We start from the raw sequence: 11,127 nt of genomic DNA, 5'->3' as shown, positions 1-11,127 counted from the left end.
GGAGAATAACCAGGAAGTTGAATAAATCTAATAAGTGTTGTGAGCAAGAAGATATCCTACCATCTATCCAGATGATTCCAGATTAGCCTGTTCGGACATAAGCCATTATCTTCATGATTCTTATCAAACCAGGATGAACCACGATCTAAGAAGCTTTATTTGGAACCACTAATCAGTGGAGAATAACCAGGAAGTTGAATAAATCTCATAGGAGTTGTGAGTAAAAAGATATCCCACTTTCTATCCACATTATTCCAGATTAGCCTGTTCGAACATTGATATCACTCAAATTACCCTAAAAAGTGAATTACTCTCTCAAATAAGAGGTTCAGATGTAGTACTTAGGGATCGAATCCACAGGAACTCTAGGATTACTTGAAGGTTCAACTAATTAGAAATAAAGATAGACTTGAGGTTTTATATGTTTTAAAGCAATAAATATTAATGTGAACAAGGAAGTTTTTCAGTAACTGAAATGAAGGTTGTTTGTAAATGAGGGAGATAGCTAGATTCAGGTATTTCTCAGGTATGAAATTATGCAGTTTGAAAGTGACATTAGGGCTTTAGTCCTTGAACTCAATCAATTTGTACGACCAATAGGGTCTCCTTTACTAGTTCCCGGATCTCAACTGTCGTTTGTTGATCTCGGAAAAGAGTCGATCGATACGACTTTCGTCTAATCGATCGATACACCTTTTATACAATCGATCGCTACAACGATGGTTGTATCGATCGATGGTAATTCTAGCAAGCATTATCGATTTGGTTGAACACGTTCTCTAATGATCTAGACCACCTTTCGCATGAGTCTAGTCAGTTAGATCACTTTAGTTTGTTTCAGGGTATTGAGAGTATACAGTTGGTTATCTCTTCAATCCTAAGATATAGATTTAAGGGTGATGAATCCTAAATCTAGTATTAAGAATAACTAAGTGAAAGAACTAATTAAATCACCCTAACAATTTTCACAATCTCATCACATGATTCACCCTTATGAGAACCCTAAATCTAACAATTAGGTTTACTCAAACATATTCATGAGAGACAAAGTCATGATGGTTTGAATAAAACTTAAAATGAAATAAGGAACACAAAGAGTAATGAGTAAGATAAAAAGGGAGTTCAAGATCTTCTCTGTTTTGCAGTCTCAGATCTATCTCTCCAACTCTAACTCTTCTCCTAAGGTAGCCAAATTGCTTCTCTTCTCCAATAGGTCTCTAGGCAAGTCTGCCTCTAAAATGATACAAAACCCTAGTATATAAAGCCTAACAGGCGGCCAGGGACTAATTGTGTAAAAATAGCACACTTTGTGATACTTGAAAATCTTCTAAATCGTGATCCATCGAATAGCTTAATATCGATCGACACTCTTCGATTTCTGTCGATCGATTGTAATTGACTATAATCGTCCGATCTCGCATGTTTCCTATCGGTTGATTCTTCATTCGTGAGAATACTCTAAAAATGCCTCAAAAGTACTGATTTTTTCAATTAGGTACATGTGCCTGAAAATACTCTAAAATACTTTGAAAACAAAGTAAATATGATTGAAAACTCTTATATACCATGGCTAAGAACCTTTATTTGGAACCACTATTCAGTGGAGAATAACCAGGAAGTTAAATAAATCTCATAGGAGTTGTGAGTAAGAAGATATTCCACTTTCTATCCAGATGATTCCAGATTAGCATGTTCGGACATATGACAATATCTTCATGATTCTTTTCAAACCAGGATGAACCACAATCTAAGAGCTTTATTTGGAACCACTAATCAGTGGAGAATAACCAGGAAGTTGAATAAATCTCATAAGTGTTGTGAGCAAGAAGATATCCCACCTTCTATCTAGATGATTCAGATTAGCATGTTCGGACATATGCCTTATCTTCATGATTCTTATCAAACCAGGATGAACCACGATCTAAGAAGCTTTATTTGGAACCACTAATCAGTGGAGAATAACCAGGAAGTTGAATAAATCTCATAGGAGTTGTGAGTAAAAAGATATCCCACTTTCTATCCAGATGATTCCAGATTAGCATGTTCGGACATATGGCAATATCTTCATGATTCTTATCAAACCAGGATGAACCATGATCTAAGAAGCTTTATTGGAACCACTAATCAGTGGAGGAATAACCAGGAAGTTGAATAAATCTCATAGGAGTTGTGAGTAAGAATAAATCCCACTTTCTATCCAGATGATTCCAGATTAGCTGTTCGGACATATGCAATTATCTTCATGATTCTTATCAAACCAGGATGAACCAATATGTAAGAAGCTTTGATTGGGAACCACTAATCAGTGGAGAATAACCAGGAAGTTGAATAAATCTCATAAGAGTTGTGAGCAAGAAGATATCCCACTTTCTATCCAGATGATTCCAGATTAGCCTGTTCGGACATATGCCATTATCTTTATGATTCTTATCAAACCAGGATGAACCACGATAAGAAGCTTTTATTTGGAACCACTAATCAGTGGAGAATAACCAGGAAGTTGAATAAATCTCATAGGAGTTGTGAGTAAGAAGATATCCCACTTTCTATCTAGATGATTCCAGATTAGCTTGTTCGGACATATGGCGATAATCTTCATGATTCTTATCAAACCAGGATGAACCAATATGTAAGAATCTTGTTGGGACCACTAATCAGTGGAGAATAACCAGGAAGTTGAATAAATCTCATAGGAGTTGTGAGTAAGAAGATATCCTGATGTGATCTTGACAAGCAATGGAACTAAAGAGATGGAACAGCTTGAACCAGAGCTTAAGGAAGTTGAAGAAAGAACCATGGAGCAGCTTGAACCTGAGGAAACAAATGGCAAGGACCTAGAAGTACCAGTTGGTCCAATGACTAGATCCAAGCAAGCCAGATTCAATCAAGCTTTCCATAAACTCTTATACACTATCCAGGGCAGTCTAGAGTGTGCTTATCCAACTACTCTGGTTGTGATTCAAGCCGTCTAAGACATTCATCAAGAGAGGTGTTGTGACTTGCACTCTTTTCCTTGGTTTGGTTTTGTCCCATTGGTTTTCCAAACAAGGTTTTTAATGAGGCTTGGACACAACACTTATACAATAGCCTCTTGATGAAACCATGCCATTTCTCTTATTTTCTAGTCTATTTTCGGATTTAAAACTTGGTCTTTATTTATGTTTTCAAGGGAGCCTTTGTTTTAAGTATTTTGTATGTTTCCAAGAAGCTGTGCATGTACAGACTTCTTGCCTATATATTATGGACGAAAATCATGAATAAAATCATCAAACACTTTCTATTAAAAATTCTCTCTGAATCTTGTTTGATCAAAGCTTGTCTAAGTGTTACTCGGATCCTTGATCCTTACCTTGCAAGCAAACCTTTGATAGTCCAAGAGTCATTCCGCAACTCTTTGAAGTATCACTCAATCCACATCTTGTTTCATCATCACAATCCGTTGGAGAGTAGTCAGGGACGTGATCCTCACACCTAGGATCATATCAAGTGGTATCAGAGCAGATCTCCATCAAAAGGTTGTGTTTTTCCAGTTCTGCAACTTTTAGTCTTTTCATATCCTGTTCTCAGATCTGTTCTAAAGTCTAGATCTTTTTAGAATCATGTTTGTTAATGTCAGATCTGCTTAGAATAAGTGTTGAAGTTGCTAAATAATCTGTTAAGATTTCGAAATTGTTCAGAAAAGAATTAGGGTTCTTCAAAAAGTTTTGTGTTTTCTGTTTTCTGTTTCTATGATCTCTTTTACTGGTTTTGTGTTTTAAAATTCAACAGGAACCATGGGAGAAGAGGACAATAGGAATAATGGAATGGATCAACTGTTACTTGATGCTTTGACTGCACGCATGACTACTTTGATGGATCAGAGACTAGAGAACTTCAGGGCTGAGGTTGTGCACTCAGATCGTGAGAGACCTAGAAGGACTTCAGATCGATCTGCTACAGAAAGTTACTATAGCCATTCAAACCGATCCATTGGTACCAGAAGAAGGAGGCGTGACCAGGAAGAAAGGCCAAAAACCAGTGATCCTCTTGGTGGTTTGAAACTGAAAATTCCTGAGTTTAAAGGCACTGCTGATCCAGAAGAATACTTAGAGTGGGAAAAGAAGATTGAACTCGTGTTCAATTGCAGAGACTACACTGCAGAGTATAAAATGAAACTTGCCCCTACTGAGTTCAAAGAGTATGCTCTAAGTTGGTGGGATAACTTGGTTACAGCAAGAAGAAGGGCTGGAGATTTTCCTGTTGAAACCTGGAACCAGATGAAGGTAATCATGAGAAAGAGATTTGTACCGAGCCACTACCACAGAGAGTTGCACTTCAAGCTCAGAACACTGTCTCAAGGAAGTAGATCAGTTGAAGAATATTATAAGGAAATGGAAACCCTTATGCTGAGAGCTGATATACAAGAAGACCGAGAAGCAACAATGGCCAGATTCATGGGTGGTCTAAACAGAGACATCATGGACAGACTTGAAGTTCATCACTATGTTGAGATGGAAGAGCTTCTGCACAAGGCAATTATGTTTGAACAGCAGTTGAAAAGAAGAAGTTACAAGTCTAGCTATGGAGCCAGCAAACCACACTACCAGAAGGACGAAAAGACCAGAGAATCCAGACCATTCTCCAAGCCTAAAGTGGAGGAACAAAGTGTTAAAGGAAAGGAAGTAGCCACTGCATCCAAATCCAGAGACATACAGTGCTACAAGTGTAAAGGATATGGACACTATGCCAGTAGCTGCTCCAACAAAAGGGTAATACTCATCAGAGAAAATGGTGACATTGAATCCGAGGAAGAGGTATCTGAGTCTGAAGAAGAAAGGGTGGAAATGCCAACTCGTGGAGAGTTACTTGTTACTAGAAGAACACTGAATCTTCAAGCCAAGACTGATGGAGATGAGCAGAGAGAGAATCTGTTTCACACTCGCTGTATGGTTCACGGGAAAGGTTTGCAGCTTGGTTATAGATGGAGGAAGTTGTACCAATGTTGCAAGTGAAACCATGGTGGAGAAACTTGGTCTGAAGGTCATAAAAAGACCAACAGCTTACAAGTTACAATGGCTTAATGATGAAGGAGAGCTAGAGGTGAAGCACCAAGTTAAGGTACCATTGTCTATTGGGAAGTATGAGGAAGAGATACTGTGTGATGTCTTACCAATGGATGCTGGACACATACTGCTTGGAAGACCTTGGCAATCCGACAGAAGAACACTTCATGATGGGTTCACAAACAGATACTCATTTGAGTACAAGGGGAAGAAGACTGTTTTGGTTCCTTTAACACCGCAGGAAGTTCATCTAGATCAGATAGCCTTGAAGAAGAACAAAGCGTCATCAGAATCTAAGAAAAAGCAGCAGGCTAATATATTGCTTCAACCAAAGGGAAGTTCTTTACCTCACTTGCTGATTGTTTTTAAAGAATGTTTAAACATAACAAAGCCAGTGCAGGATCTTCCTAGCAAGATACAATTTCTTTTGCAGGAATTCAAAGATGTTTTTCCAGAAGAAGCTCCACAAGGACTGCCACCTATCAGAGGAATAGAGCATCAAATCGATTTTATTCCAGGAGCTTCTCTTCCAAACAAGCCAGCCTATAGAACCAATCCTCTGGAGACCAAAAAGCTACAGCAACAAGTCACTGAGCTTATGGAGAAAGGTCATATCCGTGAAAGTATGAGCCCATGTGCAGTTCTAGTCTTACTTGTACCAAAGAAAGACGGTAGCTGGAGAATGTGTGTCGATTGCAGAGCCATCAACAATATCACTGTAAAGTATCGATATCCCATTCCTAGATTAGATGATATGCTTGATGAGTTGCATGGTTCTAGCATCTTTTCTAAAGTTGATTTGAAAAGTGGGTATCACCAAATTAGAATGAAAGAGGGTGATGAGTGGACTGCATTTAAAACGAAGCAGGGGTTATATGAATGGTTAGTGATGCCATTTGGGCTGACTAATGCGCCTAGTACTTTCATGAGGTTAATGAACCATGTTCTTAGATCATTTATAGGTCATTTTGTTGTGGTTTACTTTGATGACATTTTGATCTACAGCAAAAACTTGGATGAGCATGTTGAGCATCTTAGAAAAGTTCTAGAAGTGCTTAGAAAGGAATCCTTGTTTGCTAATTTAAAGAAATGTACCTTTGGAGCAGATAACCTTGTCTTTTTAGGTTTTGTTGTGAGTGCAGATGGAATCAAGGTTGATGAAGAAAAGATCAAAGCTATCAAGGAATGGCCAAGCCCAAAGACAGTTGGGGAAGTGAGAAGCTTCCATGGTCTAGCCGGATTCTACAGAAAATTTGTCAAGGATTTTAGTACTGTGGCTGCACCACTGACTGAAGTAATCAAGAAAAACGTTGGGTTCAAGTGGGAACAATTCCAAGAAGAAGCATTCCAAGCCTTGAAAGAGAAACTCACCAATTCACCAGTTCTTTCTCTCCCTGACTTTTCTAAAACATTTGAAATAGAATGTGATGCTTCTGGTGTTGGTGTAGGTGCTGTGCTTATGCAGGAAAAGAAACCTATAGCTTTCTTTAGTGAAAAGCTTGGAGGGGCTACTCTGAACTATCCAACGTATGACAAAGAGCTCTATGCGCTCGTGAGGGCTTTGCAAACATGGCAACACTATCTCTGGCCTAAGGAGTTCGTCATCCACACTGATCATGAGTCTCTAAAGCATCTCAAGGGACAACAGAAACTGAACAAGAGACATGCTAGATGGATTAAATTCATTGAAACCTTTCCCTATGTGATCAAATACAAGAAAAGTAAGGAAAACATAGTTGCTGATGCACTATCTCGAAGGTATGTTCTCTTGAACACTCTTGAAACGAAATTACTTGGATTTGAGCATATCAAAACTTTATATGCCACTGATTCTGATTTTAAAGATATATATGCTTCTTGTGAGAAGTTTGGTCGTGGTAAATACTTCAAGAATGATGGTTTTCTCTTCTTTGAAAATAGACTATGTGTGCCTAACTCTTCTTTGAGAGATTTGTTTGTCAAAGAAGCTCACGCAGGTGGACTTGGAGGACATTTTGGCGTGGCTAAGACACTGAACGTAATGCAGGATCACTTCTATTAGCCACACATAAGGAGAGATGTAGAAAAAGCTTGTGAAAGGTGTGTCACTTGCAAACAGGCTAAGTCCAAAGTCCAAAGTCCAAAGCCACGGTCTGTATATTCCTTTACCCATTCCTTTGCATCCATGGCATGACATTTCAATGGATTTTGTTGTTGGATTACCTAGGACTAAGACTGGAAAAGATTCTGTGTTTGTAGTCGTTGATAGGTTTTCTAAAATGGCTCATTTTATTCCATGTCATAAGACTGATGATGCTGTGAATGTTGCTAATCTGTTCTTTAAAGAAATTGTTAGACTTCATGGAATGCCTAGGACAATTGTTTCTGATAGAGACACCAAGTTTCTTAGCTTCTTTTGGAAAACCTTGTGGTCTAAGTTAGGAACTAAGCTGTGTTTCTCTACTACTTGTCATCCACAGTCTGATGGACAAACTGAAGTTGTCAATAGAACATTGTCTACCTTGCTGCGTGCATTGATTAAAAAGAACCTTAGAACTTGGGAAGAATGTTTGCCTCATGTAGAATTTGCTTCTAATCATGCTAGGCATTCTGCATCTAAGTTCTCTCCATTTGAAATTGTCTATGGTTTCAATCCTTTATCACCTTTGGATCTAATGCCTTTACCTTTGAGTGAAAGAGTTAGCTTGGATGGACAAAAGAAAGCTGAACTTGTTAAGCAATGAGAAGGCACGGATCAATATAGAAAACAAAACCAAGATGAACGCCAAGCAAGCTAACAAAGGAAGAAAGGAAATGATCTTTGAAGAAGGAGATTAGTTTGGATACACTTGAGGAAGGACAGATTTCCTAAGGAGAGAAAATCCAAGCTCATGTCTAGATTAGATGGTCCTTTCAAAGGCATCAGGAAGATCAACAACAATGCCTATCAACTGGATCTCCAAGGTAAGTATAACGTGAGTTCAAGCTTCAATGTTACTGATTTAGTTCCTTATCATGCAGATGAAACGGATTTGAGGTCAAATCCTTCTCAAGTGGGAGAGGATGATGTGATCTTGACAAGCAATGGAACTAGAGAGATGGAACAGCTTGAACCAGAGCTTAAGGAAGTTGAAGAAAGAACCATGGAGCAGCTTGAACCTGAGGAAACAAATGGCAAGGACCTAGAAGTACCAGTTGGTCCAATGACTAGATCCAAGCAAGCCAGATTCAATCAAGCTTTCCATAAACTCTTATACACTATCCAGGGCAGTCTAGAGTGTGCTTATCCAACTACTCTGGTTGTGATTCAAGCCGTCTAAGACATTCATCAAGAGAGGTGTTGTGACTTGCACTCTTTTCCTTGGTTTGGTTTTGTCCCATTGGGTTTTCCAAACAAGGTTTTTAATGAGGCTTGGACACAACACTTATACAATAGCCTCTTGATGAAACCATGCCATTTCTCTTATTTTCTAGTCTATTTTCGGATTTAAAACTTGGTCTTTATTTATGTTTTCAAGGGAGCCTTTGTTTTAAGTATTTTGTATGTTTCCAAGAAGCTGTGCATGTACAGACTTCTTGCCTATATATTATGGACGAAAATCATGAATAAAATCATCAAACACTTTCTATTAAAAATTCTCTCTGAATCTTGTTTGATCAAAGCTTGTCTAAGTGTTACTCGGATCCTTGATCCTTACCTTGCAAGCAAACCTTTGATAGTCCAAGAGTCATTCCGCAACTCTTTGAAGTATCACTCAATCCACATCTTGTTTCATCATCACAATCCGTTGGAGAGTAGTCAGGGACGTGATCCTCACACCTAGGATCATATCATATCCCACTTTCTATCCAGATGATTCCAGATTAGCATGTTCAAACATATGCCATTATCTTCATGATTCTTATCAAACCAGGATGAACCACGATCTAAGAAGCTTTATTTGGAACCACTAATCAGTGGAGAATAACCAGGAAGTTGAATAAATCTCATAGGAGTTGTGAGTAAGAAGATATCCCACTTTCTATCCAGATGATTCCAGATTAGCCTGTTCGGACATATGGCAATATCTTCATGATTCTTATCAAACCAGGATGAACCACGATCTAAGAAGCTTTATTTGGAACCACTAATCAGTGGAGAATAACCAGGAAGTTGAATAAATCTCATAAGGATTGTGAGCAAGAAATATCCCACCATTCTATCCAGATGATTCCAGATTAGCCTGTTCGGACATATGCGAATATCTTCATGATTCTTATCAAACCAGGATGAACCACGATCTAAGAAGCTTATATTTGGAACCACTAATCAGTGGAGAATAACCAGGAAGTTGAATAAATCTCATAGGAGTTGTGAGTAAGAAGATATCCCACTTTCTATCCAGATGATTCCAGATTAGCCTGTTCGGACATATGGCATATCTTCATGATTCTTATCAAACCAGGATGAAAAATATGTAAGAAGCTTGATTGGGAACCACTAATCAGTGGAGAATAACCAGGAAGTTGAATAAATCTCATAGGAGTTGTGAGTAAGAAGATATCCCACTTTCTATCCAGATGATTCCAGATTAGCCTGTTCGGACATATGCATTATCTCATGATTCTTATCAAACCAGGATGAACCACGATCTAAGAAGCTTTATTTGGAACCACTAATAAGTGGAGAATAACCAGGAAGTTAAATAAAATATCATAGAGTTGTGAGTAAGAAGATATCCCACTTTCTATCCAGATGATTCTAGATTAGCATGTTCATCTGACATATGTCAATGATTCTTATCAAACCAGGATGAACCACGATCTAAGAAGCTTTATTTGGAACCACTAATCAGTGGAGAATAACCAGGAAGTTGAATAAATCTCATAAGTGTTGTGAGCAAGAAGATATCCCACCTTCTATCCAGATGATTCCAGATTAGCCTGTTCGGACATATGCCATTATCTTCATGATTCTTATCAAACCAGGGATGAAACCACGATCTAAGAAGCTTTATTTGGAACCACTAATCAGTGGAGAATAACCAGGAAGTTGAATAAATCTCATAAGTGTTGTGAGCAAGAAGATATCCCACCTTCTATCCAGATGATTCCAGATTAGCCTGTTCGGACATATGCCCATTATCTTCATTATTCTTATCAAACCAGGGATGAACCACGATCTAAGAAGCTTTATTTGGAACCACTAATCAGTGGAGAATAACCAGGAAGTTGAATAAATCTCATAAGTGTTGTGAGCAAGAAAGATATCCCACCTTCTATCTAGATGATTCCAGATTAGCCTGTTCGGACATATGCTATTATCTTCATGATTCTTATCAAAACAGGATTAACCACGATTTAAGGAAGCTTTATTTGGAAACCACTAATCAATGGAGAATAACCAGGAAATTGAATAAATCTCAAACGAGTTGTGAGTAAGAAGATATCCCACTTTCTATCCAGATGATTCCAAATTAGCCTGTTCGGACATATGGCAATATCTTCATGAGGTCTTATCAAACCAGGATGAACCACGATCTATAAGAAGCTTTATTTGGAACCACTAATCAGTGGGAGAATAACCAGGGAAGTTGAATAAATCTCATAAGTGTTTTGAGCAAGAAGATATCCACCTTCTATCCAGATGATTCCAGATTAGCCTGTTCGGACATATGCCATTATCTTCATGATTCTTATCAAACCCAGAATGAACCACGATCTAAGAACCTTTGATTTGGAACCACTAATCAGTGGAGAATATACCAGAAGTTGAATAAATCTCATAGGAGGTTTGAGCAAGAAGATATCCCACCTTCTATCCAGATGATTCCAGATTAGTGTGTTCGGACATATGCCATATCTTCATGATTCTTATCAAACCAGGATGAACCACGATCTAAGAAGCTTTATTTGGAACCACTAATCAGTGGAGAATAACCAGGAAGTTGAATAAATTCATAAGTGTTGTGAGCAAAGAAGATATCCCACCTTCTATCCAGATGATTCTAGATTAGCCTGTTCGGACATATGCCATTATCTTCATGATTCTTATCCAAACCAGGATGAACCACGATCTAAGAAGCTTTATTTGGAACCACTAATCAGTGGAGAATAACCAGGAAGT

At 38.2% G+C, this 11,127-nt stretch overlaps 1 pseudogene; it reads left to right on the top strand.

Annotated features, from left to right (window-relative positions):
• The first annotated feature begins 3,773 nt into the window (after nucleotides 1–3,773).
• LOC130506547 (uncharacterized) lies at nucleotides 3,774–8,634 on the top strand (annotated as a pseudogene).
• Nucleotides 8,635–11,127: the final 2,493 nt, after the last annotated feature.

This window comes from Raphanus sativus, unplaced genomic scaffold (assembly GCF_000801105.2).
Source record: "Raphanus sativus cultivar WK10039 unplaced genomic scaffold, ASM80110v3 Scaffold3394, whole genome shotgun sequence".
NCBI lineage: Eukaryota > Viridiplantae > Streptophyta > Magnoliopsida > Brassicales > Brassicaceae > Raphanus > Raphanus sativus.
Note: the sequence above shows the minus strand (reverse complement) of the source record. Positions and strands in the feature narration are given on the sequence as shown.